At 41.3% G+C, this 14,237-nt stretch overlaps 1 protein-coding gene across 1 annotated transcript in view; it reads right to left on the bottom strand.

The window, feature by feature from the left end:
• Nucleotides 1-14,237, bottom strand: part of LOC307128006 (NACHT, LRR and PYD domains-containing protein 3-like) — a 46,248-nt gene that overhangs the window by 14,152 nt on the left and 17,859 nt on the right. The gene's annotated exons all lie outside the window — the stretch shown is intronic.

Genomic DNA, 14,237 nt, shown 5'->3' with positions numbered 1-14,237 from the left:
ATGTGAGCTATCACACATTTCCACATTTCCATAGTAAAACAACAAACATTCGTATGTTCATCATATGCAAGATGGATGTTTCACAATTGATTGTTTCCATTGAGGGCAGTACAAAAATCTGAAAACAATTCTTGCAGAAAACGAAAAGCTTTGCAAAAATGAACAGTTGGCTTGACAACTTCCAGATGTGAAGGGAAACATCTGACATGCTCTGTGGTCTTTTACACCTTAAACTGCCTATCAAAACACATTTCTGTTTAGAAGCTCACATGCTGCTGCTCTTCTCACAACACTTGACACATTAGGGTAAGGACACACCAAACCGACACCAGAGAATTAGCGCTGATGAAAGCCAACTGTGGCGTCACCTCGTGTCGCTTGAACACACCACAAAGACTACAGATGTTGGCCAACAAGCATGTATGTTCAGCGCCTTCATGAGAGGAAGCAGGTGGCTGTAATCTACATTTGGCATTCAAAAAGGGAAAACTGAAAAGCTGGATCAGCTCTAACGTCAAACAAATCTGCTAAACTACTTTTAAATGAACATTCATTTAAAGAAAAGTTCTTCTATGGCAAAATGACATTACCTTAAAGGATAAGTTCACCCAAAAGTGAAATTTCTGTCATTAATATGCCGTCATGTCGTTCCAAAACCGTAAGACCTTTGTTCATCTTCCGAACACAATATATTTTTGATGAAATCCGAGAGCTTTCTGACCCCCACATAGACAGCAATACAACAACCACTTTCAAGGCCAAGAAAGGTATTAAAGATATTGTTAAAATAGTCCATGTGACTCCAGTGGCTCAGCCTTAAATGTTTTGAAGCGACAAGAATACTTTTTGTGCACAAAAAACTAACAAAAATAACGATTTTATTCAGCAATGTCACTCTTCCCTGTCACTCTCTTGCACTATTCACACTGTTGGGCTATTCACACAGTGCAGCGCTTCCAGGTTCTATGGCAGAACACTGGCTCACTATTGGCTGAGCACCATATGCATGCATTGTGGCTCTTACGTAAATCGTGTAATCGCAATGCCTCCTACAAATGTTGCCCACGATTGACTCAGATGATCTTTGGACCGAGCTGCACATTGACTGAATGGATTTTTGATATTCTTGAGAAATATCTCTCCGAAGTTGACCCTGCTTGTCTTTGTTGTCAGATGCTAGTTAGCTTAGCATGCTAATTGGATTAAATGCTAAAGGGACAGTTCACCTCTAAAATAATGTAATTATTTACTCACTCTAATGTTGTTCCAAACCAGTATTCATTACTTCTGTTGAACACATGTGACAGTTGAATACCAGACAGTTGATGGTAGCAATTAACATCCATATTATCCTTTCCTACAATGGGAACCAGCAACTGTTTGGTTTCCAACATTCTTCAAAATATATTTGATGTCCAACAGAAGAAATTACTTTATTCAGGTTTAAAACAACTTGTGCGTGAGTAATCAATGACAGAATTTTCATTTGAGTGAACCATTCCTTTAGAGGTTAATAAAATAACAAAAGTTAAATATAAAAGTTATAATCACTCACTGCTCTTGACTGAAAAACTTTAATACAGTAGCTTTAATAAGAATCAATGTATAATTTATAGTGAAGTCTATGTAGTGTTTTATTTTTAAATTTATTCATACATTCAAAGTAAAGTTTTAAGTTTAAGTAAGGTTTTTCAATTCTTTTAAGTAAAATAAAGGAAGAGTATTGCAATAAAAAAAATTGTCTTTTTTCTCCTTAACCTCTTTCTGTTCCTGTCGCTTAAGAATAGCATAGCAAAAAACTGATGTGACAAGCCATCAGAACCGAACCGAAAACCATGGTTAAAAACCGAGGTATGTATTGAACCGTGGACTAACTGTATTGTTGCATCCCTTGTGTTTAATAGGGCTGCCACCGTTCATTTAAGCCATTAGTTGACTATAAATCACACGTTTATGTTAATTAATATAATAAACCATAATGAGCCATTAATTAATTATATATTATATATATATATATATATATATATATATATATATATATATATATATATATATATATATATATATATATACACACACACACACACACACACACACACATATATATACATACATGCATACATACATACATACATACTCACCTAAAGGATTATTAGGAACGAACACCATACTAATACTGTGTTTGACCCCCTTTAGCCTTCAGAACTGCCTTAATTCTACGTGGCATTGATTCAAAAAGGTGCTGAAAGCATTCTTTAGAAATGTTGGCCCATATTGATAGGATAGCATCTTGCAGTTGATGGAGATTTGTGGGATGCATATCCAGGGCATGAAGCTCCCGTTCCACCACATCCCAAAGATGCTCTATTGGGTTGAGATCTGGTGACTGTGGGGGCCATTTTAGTACAGTGAACTCATTGTCATGTTCAAGACACTAATTTGAAATGATTCGAGCTTTGTGACATGGTGCATTATTCTGCTGGAAGTAGCCATTGGAAGGATTGATATGGTCAGAAACAATGCTCAGGTAGGCAGTGGCATTTAAACGATGCCCAATTGGCACTAAGGGGCCTAAAGTGTGCATCCCCCACACCATTACACCACCACCACCAGCCTACACAGTGGTAACAAGGCATGATGGATCCATGTTCTCATTCTGTTTACGGCAAATTCTGAATCTACCATCTGAATGTCTCAACAGAAATCGAGACTCATCAGACCAGGCAACATTTTTCCAGTCTTCAACTGTCCAATTTTGGTGAGCTTGTGCAAATTGTAGCCTCTTTTTCCTTTTTGTAGTGGAGATGAGTGGTACCCGGTGGGGTCTTCTGCTGTTGTTGCCCATCCGCCTCAAGGTTGTGCGTGTTGTGGCTTCACAAATGCTTTGCTGCATACCTCGGTTGTAACGAGTGGTTATTTTTAGTTACAGTCAAAGTTGCTCTTCTATCAGCTTGAATCAGTTGGCCCATTCTCCTCTGACCTCTAGTATCAACAAGGCATTTTCGCCTACAGGACTGCCGCATACTGGATGTTTTTCCCTTTTCACACCATTAATTGTAAACCCTAGAAATGGTTGTGCGTGAAAATCCCAGTAACTGAGCAGATTGTGAAATACTCAGACCAGCCCGTCTGGCACCAACAACCATGCCACGCTCAAAATTGCTTAAATCACCTTTCTTTCCCATTCTGACATTTAGTTTGGAGTTCAGGAGATAGTCTTGACCAGGACCACACCCCTAAATGCATTGAAGCAACTGCCATGTGATTGGTTGATTAAATAATTGCATTAATGAGAAATTGAACAGGTGTTCCTAATATTCCTTTAGGTGAGATATATATATATATATATAGATGCGAGTGCGAAATCTGTGGGAAGAATTAGTAGAATATATATATATATATATATTCTACTATTCTACTAATTCCTGCAGATTTCGCACTCGCATCTGAAGCGCACACACATAGCGTAATAAAGCCGCCTCTGACATACAAGTGCAGAAATAAGCTCCTTTTTCCATCTTATTAATGGTCAAATACTCTCAAAAATGTCTCAATGCCCATCTTAGTGAGTTTTAACATAAACACAGTCGTAACCAGCTCACAGGAACAGTGTTTGGGATCCATGCGTGCGTCAGGTCTTAAAGGGACAGAAGCTATTTATTATTCAAACTACAAAAAGACAATCACTTACGAGCACACATATTCTGAATGCCTTCGGCAGAATTCAAATGAGCCAATTTTATCTAGATTAATTCCAAGATTACAGTAAAATTAATCTAGATTAAAAAGTAGAGAGTAGCCTATTTGATTTTGATATGAACTGTTAGCTTAAAAGACATTTCAAGCTTTCTATAGGCTAGACATTATTTCTCATGTCTGAGGCACTCCAGATCAGAGACAGCATGAAGCTCATCCTGTTTGTTTTCTTTATTTTACAAAAGCACGTTTTGTTGTTATTGTCAGTTTACATAAATAAAAGTAGACCATTTTAAAGTTTGGGAAGTTTTAATATTCTTACTTGTATGACCAAATTTTTTTAGAAAAAATGCAAATGATCGCGTCAGTACCTCCAGCGTCCAGACTCCGCACAAAAACTTGAATATCCGCCAATAATAGAGCACATTTATCTGGGTTAACGTTAGAGTATGGGATCCATATTAAAATAAATCTACACCAGTCTACATCCAAGACAGATCCTGTCACATGTCTGTCTTGATTTGTTAAAGCACATTTTGTATTTGTCATTTCTGTGCATGTGCTTGTGATGTCACGTCTCCTGTCTATTGTCTAACCCCGCCCCTCTTGTTATCTGATTATTGGTTTATTTGCCCCACCTGTTCTCCCTCATTTCCTGCCTGGTTTGTTCTCTTTATAGTCTCCTTGTGTCTGCAATTCTGTGTTGGATCGTTGTTGGATGTCGTCTGCTCCCTGTCATGTTTCCTGTTTACCTCTCCTGATGTTTGGTTTTCCCCCTCGCGGGTGTTTTGTTTATGTTTGTTTTATTTTATTATTTACAATAAATCATTTGAGTCTTCGCTCCCATTTCTACCCAGTGATACCTGACAGATGCAGTTATAACCTATAAATTGAAGGCTATTTAAACACTCTGTTTGAAGGGGTGTGTCTGCTGTGTGACTTCCGTGTAAACGCCAACTCCTGTGATTGGCTAACATCTCCGCATTTGAAATACATATTACGTAAATACTAGGGATGCAACAATACAGTTAGCCCACGGTTCAATACTTACCTCGGTTTTTTGATCCACTGTTTTTGATTCGGTTCGGTTCTGATGGCTTGACACATCAGAGTGTTTTTTTAGTTATTCTATGCTTAGGTAATAGTAACAGTAAGAGGTTAAAGAGAAAAAAAATGTATTGCAATATTCCTTTATCTTACTTAAATGCAACGAAAAATCCCCTTGTACACATTCCAAGTGTATTGTATAATATAAAATAAATTTAGATTTTAAAATGAACACTGATATTTCACAGCTGCTGGTAGCCCATGTACAATTCCAACTATCTGTAGTCAGAGCAAGGCTCTGTGCTTTAGCCAATTTGTCTACAATACAGTTGAATGTCTTTTCATAGAGGTCGGGAATTATCTTTACGAGGCGACGCTTCCTCGTACTGTTGCCTCACACTGCTCGTCATGTTAAAGTGTAGAATGATGGTTAAGTGCCCCCTAACTTTAGTGCATAGTGATTGAATATTTACTCGTGGGGAGGAGTTTCCTCATCTCAGCTCGTAGACTTACGAGCACACACAAAATGTCAATTTGGAGAGAAATAAAAAGCACAGAAATTATTTAAACGTGAAACCGAAAGAAAAAAAACAATTCACAAGCACGTATTGAATCGTGGATATCGTACCGAACAGTTCAATATTATTTTGAGAATTGTGGCATCCCTAATAAATACAGGTGCTGGTCATATAATTAGAATAGCATCAAAAAGTTTATTTATTTCACAAATTCCATTCAAAATGTGAAACTTGTATATTATATTAATTCATTACACACAGACTGATATATTTCAAATGTTTATTTCTTTTAATTTTGATGATTATAACTGACAACTAAAGAAAATCCCAAATTCAGTATCTCAGAAAATTAGAATATTACTTAAGACCAATACAAATAAAGGATTTTTTGAAATCTTGGCCAACTGAAAAGTATGCACATGAAGTATGCAGTATGAGCATGTACAGCCCTCAATACTTAGTTGGAGCTCCTTTTGCCTGAATTACTGCAGCAATGCGGCGTGGAATGCAGATGATCAGTCTGTGGCACAGCTCAGGAGTTATGAGAGCCCAGGTTGCTCTGATAGTGGCCTTCAGCTCTTCTGCATTGTTGGGTCTGGCATATCGCATCTTCCTCTTCACAATACCCCATTGATTTTCTATGGGGTAAAGGTCAGGCGAGTTTGCTGGCCATTTAAGAACAGGGATACCATGCTCCTTAAACCAGGTACTGGTTGCTTTGGCACTGTGTACAGGTGCAAAGTCCTGTTGGAAAATGAAATCTGCATCTCCATAAAGTTGGCCAGCAGCAGGAAGCATGAAGTGCTCTAAAACTTCCTGGTATATGGCTGCGTTGACCTTGGACCTAAAAAAACAGTGGACCAACACCAGCAGATGACATGACACCCCAAACCATCACTAACTGTGGAAACGTTACACTGGACCTCAAGCAACATGGATTGTGCCTCTCCTCTCTTCCTCCAGACTCTTGGACCCTGATTTCCAAAGGAAATGCAAAATTTACTTTCATCAGAGAACATAACTTTGGACCACTCAGCAGCAGTCCAGTCCTTTTTGTCGTTAGCCCAGGCGAGACGCTTCTGACGCGGTCTGTTGTTCAAGAGTGGCTTGACACAAGGAATGCGACAGCTGAAACCCATGTCTTGCATACATCTGTGCGTAGTGGTTCTTGAAGCACTGACTCCAGCTGCAGTCCACTCTTTGTGAAACTCGCCCACATTTTTGAATGGGTTTTGTTTCACAATCCTCTCCAGGGTGGTTATGCCTATTGCTTGTACACTTTTTTCTATCACATCTTTTCCTTCCCTTTGCCTCTCTATTAATGTGCTTGGACACAGAGCTCTGTGAACAGCCAGCCGCTTTTGCAATGACCTTTTGTGTCTTGCCCTCCTTGTGCAAGGTGTCAATGTGTAGCCTACAGAACTAGACTGAGAGACCATTTAAAGGCCTTTGCAGGTGTTTTGAGTTAAATAGCCGATTAGAGTGTTGCACCAGGTGTCTTCAAAATTGAACCTTTTCACAATATTCAAATTTTGAATCAATCAATGAATGAATATAACATACAAGTTTCACTTTTTGAATGGAATTAGTGAAATAAATAAACTTTTTGATGATATTCTAATTATATGACCAGCACCTGTACATATACAGTACATGTGGAACCCTCTCGAATACTTTTACTATGCTTTTTTTACTATTACAGCAGTCAAGACTAACGAAAAGTGAAGTGTTGATTATAGCATTATTTTTAGATATTTTTCCATCACATGAAAGGTTGCAGTGACGAGCATTGAGTAGATGACAGTGTGTTGATCGCGTGAATACAGTGATCTTGTCATTGCAATGCGTTTTCTGATGTTTTTTCACAGCCAGGAACAGTATCACTATCTTGTTATTATCACAATCTTATAAACAACTACTTTAGATCCACTCGCTTCTCATCGACTGAACACCAGTGGGCAGGGACAACGATGTGATGAGGCAGGTGGGAGGGTGGGCAGTCCTCATGGTAGTGACTGAAGGTGGTGACAGTAGTTCTGACATTGCATTTTTACTAGAGATGCTCCAATCAGCATTTTTGGGGCCGATCACAGATTACCGATCACCAAGATCATGATCTGCCGATTGCCGATCACTGCCGATCACAGAATGGCAGGGGAATGGGAATCTTTTATCTATAATCTTGCAGCGTTTGCACCATTTGTAGAAATGAAACCAACTCTAAATTAACTGTATTGAGAAAAAAAAACATAGAAATAGGCTAGAGTCAAGATCTTGAAGAACCACCAAGTGTTTATTTTAGAAAATGAGATAACTTAAGGCTACTGTAGGCCATCTTTCCCAAATAAGGCAGAGTAACAAAATTATTCCAAACAAAGAGGGGTTAGGCAGACCAACACACATCAGATCAGCTTAATGGGATGTAGCCTCTTAAAACACTGATTACATTTAATAATTGGCAGCTAGTGTTGTTTTTGGCGGCCTGTTTTAATTTGAGTTTTGGTCTAGTCTTTGTGTCAAGCTGTCATTTTAGTTTTTATTAGTTTTAGTCATAGTCACTCTTTTTAGTCAAGTCAAGTTTTAGTCGACTAAAAGTCTGAGCATTTTAGTCTTATTTTAGTCAGAATTATCTATGACTATTGTCGTCTAGTTTTAGTCTACGAAAACTGATGACATTTTAGTCAAGTTTTAGTCAATGAAAATTGTATTTTAGTCTCTTTTTAGTAATGCAATTCTATTTAACCAAGTCAATATAGTATAAGTACATATTAAAGACAAAACCAAAATCTTCTTTTAGCCAAACCCGTTTCAAACAATGTTATCTTATTATATTATTGTTACCTTATAGACTCAAGAATACATCCATTCCAGACACGGAAGACGCTCTGATTTGAAGTTACAACATATTTATTTTACCAACTAAACTTGTTAGAAGTACACACACATACATTTAAATAAAATAAATAAAAACATTGGGATGTCTCTTAAAGGTCCCATGGCATGGCATTTTTCTATTATTTTATAATGTTTCCTGAGGTGTACTTATATTGTTAGTATGATTTTTACATCATAAAATGTCATAATTTAGAAATAAAAGGCATTTTTTCAATACTGATGTTTGCCCTGTGGCTGAATGCCCTGTTTCAAGAGGCGTGTCTGCTGTGAGACTTCAGTAAAAACGCCCACTGTTGTGATTGGCTGACATCTTTGCATTTGAAATTAGCGGAGGGGGCGTGGTTTAACGAGGTCTACCAGGCACGAGCAGGTACAAGCTGCTGCCAGAGAGACGGATGGACCTGAGTTAACTTCTCATCAGTTCATCGAACTGTTGTAGTTATACTTCAGGTTATTAGTTTATTTCTAGTCGGAGGGGCTGTCACTCATGTCAGAAAGTTGGTAACTTTAGTAAATGATGGATCAGCGCAGACTCGAGACGCGAACCGTTTAGAACGATTCAGTCCGATTTGGTGAACTGATTCGGTTCAGTTAAAAGAACCAGTTCAAAAGAATGATTCGTTCGCGAACCGGACATCACTAATGTACCAGAGACTGAGTGATTGCTAACGAAGAACAAATTTTTGTCCCGCCAAAGCTTTATTTGATGAGTTATTGTGATTTATGAATGATGTAGAATAGATGCTGCGCTTGTAACTGAGTGACAGAGAAAACGATCAGAGAGCTCCTCCCCCGCTCTCACGCTCTCTGTCTTCAAAATAAGCATTCTTAGCTTTCTAATATTTCACATATTACGTTAATCAAAATCAAAAGGTCGGAAGACCGAATCCATCTTGCACGTGGCGCTATCAGACAATGTTTTACTTGAATTACTGCTGGGTGTGAATTGCGCTCAAAAAACATTGACTGATTCTCTGACCAGCTGACATAAAGCATACTTTCAATAAACAGGAAACAAATCCTATCCGGTTATGAAGTGTTTTCTATGTGTTGACAAATCTTTTGCGATGTTCTAACAGACGGGATTCGCACACAAAGCGTCTGCTAATGTCCGATTCGCCACCTGATGACTCCTTTGAACCGAATCATTTTAACGACTGGTTAGAACAACTGATCTGTCCAACACTGAACTCACGAATCAGTTTAATCATTTACTCAGAACAACACCTGAAATGAGAACACAAGTGTGCTTACACAATTTAGCAAGAGTGGGTGTAAGAGTTAGTTTTAATTATCCACAGTCTTTCAGCTTATTTATGTTCATAATGTGTAGTAAAATAAATAGCCTATAAATCACTTTGTTCTGGGTTCACCTCACTCCAGTCTAAACTAAGTTGTTGTTAGCTAGCTGATAATTTTATGAAATTGTATATGGCAGAAAATTAGGCTATTTGTTCATTTTTTTAATACTACTTTTTAATATTGATATGACTATATACCAAAACAATTATCAGTAAATAGTGTAAAAATGAGGAACAAAAACAAACATCAAGGTATCCCACATGAAAAAATATTATAGTAAAATTACTATAGTGTTTTTGAACCATACTATGGTAAAGATACTACAGTAAATTGTAGTATATTGTAGTATATTACTACACTTTGTTAATGTACTGTAGTATATTTACTATAGTACGGTTCAAAAACACTATAGTATTTACTAGAGTAATTTTACTATAATATACTATAGTATTTTTTCATGTGGGATCAAAATAAGATAAGCAAAAGTTACAAACTTTCTTTGAATTTATTTAAAATGTATTGTCAGTATTGCGCTTGCAGATCACGTGGGTAGGGTACTTTTTACGGTGCGTGCGTGCGTGTGTGTGTATGGATGACCATGTCTGTCAGCCACCACCGAAGACCATTTTTGACCCAGGAAAAACCCTGAATAGGAAAATAATATCCAAATTATTATTTAATTATTTAAATCTGTTTAAAATTAGACCCACATTATAGTTCAAATGTTTTTCTGTCTTGTATTTTATCTCAAAATAAAGTATGTAATTTTATTCCACATGGAAATGAGCGGAAATAAGTGAATACAGCCTCTTATTCGCTTATGAGGTAATCATAATGCTGCGGTTATTTTAACATATATAATTGCTGCCGTTATAACGGCACATTAAAAATGTTTACGAGCTTTTCTTTCATTCTTTTTTTTTGAGCGGTGATGAAATATCTTGCTCTTGTAAATACTTGCCAGCATTTCAGTAATACAAGTCTAGATCTTTAAAATGCATCCAAATAACTGCGAAGCACAACCGCACGGTGCTCTGCAGTGGCCAAAAAGGATATAAACAGTGAATTCTGAAGTGATTTATTGAAAACTCAGAGATGTGGATTCAGACGGCACCACACGACCTTGGTGTTTGTCAAACAGTGATGTTAGGTAATTCGGCCGTAGATTTGTACACGGGTGGTGGGAGAAAAACACTGATATTCTGGATTAAGACAACAATAAAATCACTGACTAGCCCCTGTAAATGATGAAAACACCTTACGAACGCAGGACAAACAATTACTGTCCGAATAGGGCTTACAAACGCCGACTGGCCGCCCATCGGTCCCGTTCACTCATCGCAGCAGCATCTTCTATAATGCTGCGCGAGTGGAGCTTGAAGAGAGTGATGTCGCCTGCGTCTGCGCAGTGAGACCTGATGCAGCCCCTGAATGAGACGCACAGAAATACTGCAAAATAATAATAAAAACGCGACTTTGTCTCGTCTCATTTCCGTCAACGAAAATGAAGAGACATTTTAGCATAGTTTTTATTTTGTGAACCACATTTAGTCTCGTTTTTGTTCGTCATCGTCACATGACCAGCATTTACGTTGCGTCTCGTCTCGTTTTCGTCACGTGATAAAGGTTCGTTGACGACGATATTTAGTCACACTTTTCGTTGACGAAAGCAACACTATTGCCAGCTATATGTAAAACTTGTCACACCAAAACTGGCTACTGCCACAAAGGACAAAATCAGGATTTTTGGAACCGATCACCGATCACAGGAAGCAGTATCTGCAGATACGATCACCAATACCGATCTATTTGAAGCCTTCTTTTTATCATGTAGATTTATTTATAGGGAATTTTACAGACATTCATTCAGGGCCTGAATTTTATTTCTGACAATGGGGGAATCCCCCCCTTAGGTGACTCTTGTCATATAAATGTATATAATTATCTCACCTAAATATTTGATCATGCAGTGCATTTTAGTTTTTAAAGACAAATTTTCAGGTAGGTCTAACATTAGTATTGAGGTAAGAAATACTAAAGACATTTAATAAGAAATCAAATGTAAATTAATATTGGTCTTCCCTGAATAAATTAAATTAGATTAATCCTTACACTTAAGGTTGCAAAAGTTAGTCATTCAAGAGCAGTGAGTGTCATAAAGGTTCATCAAACAACACAAGACAAAGAGAAACGTCTCGGTTACGTATGTATAGGAATATACAGACTACAGACTAATATACAGACGAATAGGAATCCCTACCAAAGCGCCATGGCCTCTGCCCCCTTCCAGTGCCCTGTGTGAGCCACCTGAGCTCTCTTACCTGATGAGACGGGGCTCACACCGGGAAGTCCATCACTGCCGTTCCGCAAGACCCGCTCAGTGATTTATTGGATAACACTGGGAAGCGTGCCCTAGTGAAGGGGACGCTGCGGAGCCCACATCGTACCCCGAAGGAGTTATGTGGAGTACAATGCTGAGCCGTAGCCCGCAACGGAGAGAGGGGGCTCAGTCCCATTGACGGGAAGGCTCTCCCAAGGGAAAGACACGGGCTTCCCGTAGGAGCGACCGTGGAAAGATATATGGGATCCCCGTAGGGTCACTCATAACCCGAGCCAAATACCGGTTCTCAAGGATTCAGCGGCAAGGGGCCTGATGCCAGACGTTCCGCCACGTCCGGCACCGAGGGCGGTGGAGGACTCACAGAGTTTGCTTCTGGAGAATATAAGCGCCGTAGCGCAGCAAGCCGACAAGAGACGGGGCCTCTCAGTGCTTTTACCCGTTTGAGGTGAGAACACAGGAGGAGACCGGCTCTACACGTAGGCTATAGAATCTAGCGAACGTGTTGGGTGTCGCCCAGCCCGCAGCTCTACAGATGTCTGACAGCGAGGCGCCACATGCCAGTGCCCAGGAGGATGCAACACTTCTAGTAGAGTGTGCTCGCACCCTGAGCGGACAGGGCACACCTTGTGCTTGGTAAGCCAAGGTGATGGCATCCACTATCCAGTGGGCCACCCTCTGCTTGGAGACAGCCTTTCCCTTCTGCTGGCCTCCGTGACAGACAAAGAGCTGATCTGAGGTTCTGAAGCTTTGAGTTCTATCCACGTAAACCCGCAGAGCGCGGATGGGACAGAGCAAAGCTAGGGCTGGGTCTGCCTCCTCCGGGGGCAGCACTTGCAGGTTCACCACCTGGTCCCTGAAGGGAGTGGTAGGAACCTTGGGCACATAGCCAGGCCGGGGTCTCAACACCACGTGGGTATCACCCGGCCCGAACTCCAGGCACGATTCGTCGACCGAAAATGCCTGCAGGTCCCCTACCCTCTTGATGGAGGCCAATGCAGCCAACAGCAAAGTTTTCATAGACAGAATCTTTAGCTCTGCTGACTGCAAAGGCTCAAATGGGGCATTCTTGAAGTGCTCTGAGCACCAGAGCAAGATCCCAAGAGGGTATGGAGGGAGGGCGAGGAGGATTTTACCGTCTCGCCCCCCTAAGGAACCTGACGACCGGGTCGTGCTTCCCAACCGTCTTACCTTCTACATGGTCGTGATAGGCAGATATTGCAGCAACATAAACCTTGAGGGTGGAGGGCGACAGCCTACGCTCCAACCCCTGTTGCAGGAAGGAAAGCACAGACGCGATCGAACATCTTCAGGGGTCTTCTCGGCGAGAAGAACACCACTCGACGAACAGGTCCCACTTCAAGGCGTAAGCCTGTCTTGTAGACGGTGCTCGTGCCGAAGTGATGGTGTTAACTACCTCTTGGGGTAAGTCACCTAGAACCTCTGCGTCCCGTCCAGGGGCCAGACATGAAGCTTCCAAAGGTCTGAACGCGGGTGCCAAAGGGTGCCCCGTCTCTGAGTCAGAAGGTCCTTCTTCAGAGGAATCGGCCAAGGAGGGGCTGTCGCGAGGAGCACAAGTTCTGGGAACCAGGTCCGGTTGGGCCAGTACAGCGCCACCAGCAGGACCTGCTCCTCGTCCTCCCTGACCTTGCACAGTGTCTGTGCAAGTAGGCTCACTGGGGAAAACGCATTTGCGCAGTCCCTGGGGCCAGCTGTGCGCAAGGACATCCGTGCCGAGTGCATCCTCGGTCAGCGAATAGAACCACTGGCAGTGGAACGTTTCTGGGGAGGCAAATAGGTCGACCTGTGCCACCCCGAACGGTCTCCAAATCAGCTGAACCACCTGGGGGGTGGAGTCGCCACTCGCCTAGGAGCGCAGCTCGTGAAAGCTCGTCGGCCACACGGTTGTGCACACCAGGGACATGAATGGCCCGAAGCGACCTCAGACACTTCTGACTCCAGAGGAGATGGCGGGCGAATTGCGACATGCGACGGGAGCACAGACCACCTTGTCGGTTGATATACGCAACGGTCGCAGTGTTGTCCGTGCGGACCAGTACATCTTTGCCCCGTAACCGCGCTTTGAGGCGGCCCAGAGCAAGATGCACCGCTAGCAACTCGAGGCAATTGATATGCCAATGCAGGTGCGGGCCCGTCCAAACCCCTGACACTGCATGCCCGTTGTACGTGGCTCCCCAGCCCATGGCAGAGGCATCCGTGAAAACCACAGCGTGCCTGGACACCTGTTCCGGGGGCAATCCGGCCCGAAGGAACGAGGGGTCTGACCATGGACTGAAAGACTGGCGGCAGGCCGGTGTGATGCTCACCCGGAGAGTGCCGCGTTGCCACGCCCATCTCGGGACTCGGCCGAGTAGCCAATGCTGAAGCGGTCTCATATGAAGCAGGCCGAGCGGTGTTACTGCCGCAGCGGCTGCCATATG

Source organism: Gobio gobio (assembly GCF_949357685.1).
Source record: "Gobio gobio genome assembly, chromosome: 6".
Lineage (NCBI taxonomy): Eukaryota > Metazoa > Chordata > Actinopteri > Cypriniformes > Gobionidae > Gobio > Gobio gobio.
This window is presented reverse-complemented; position numbering and strand designations above follow the sequence as displayed.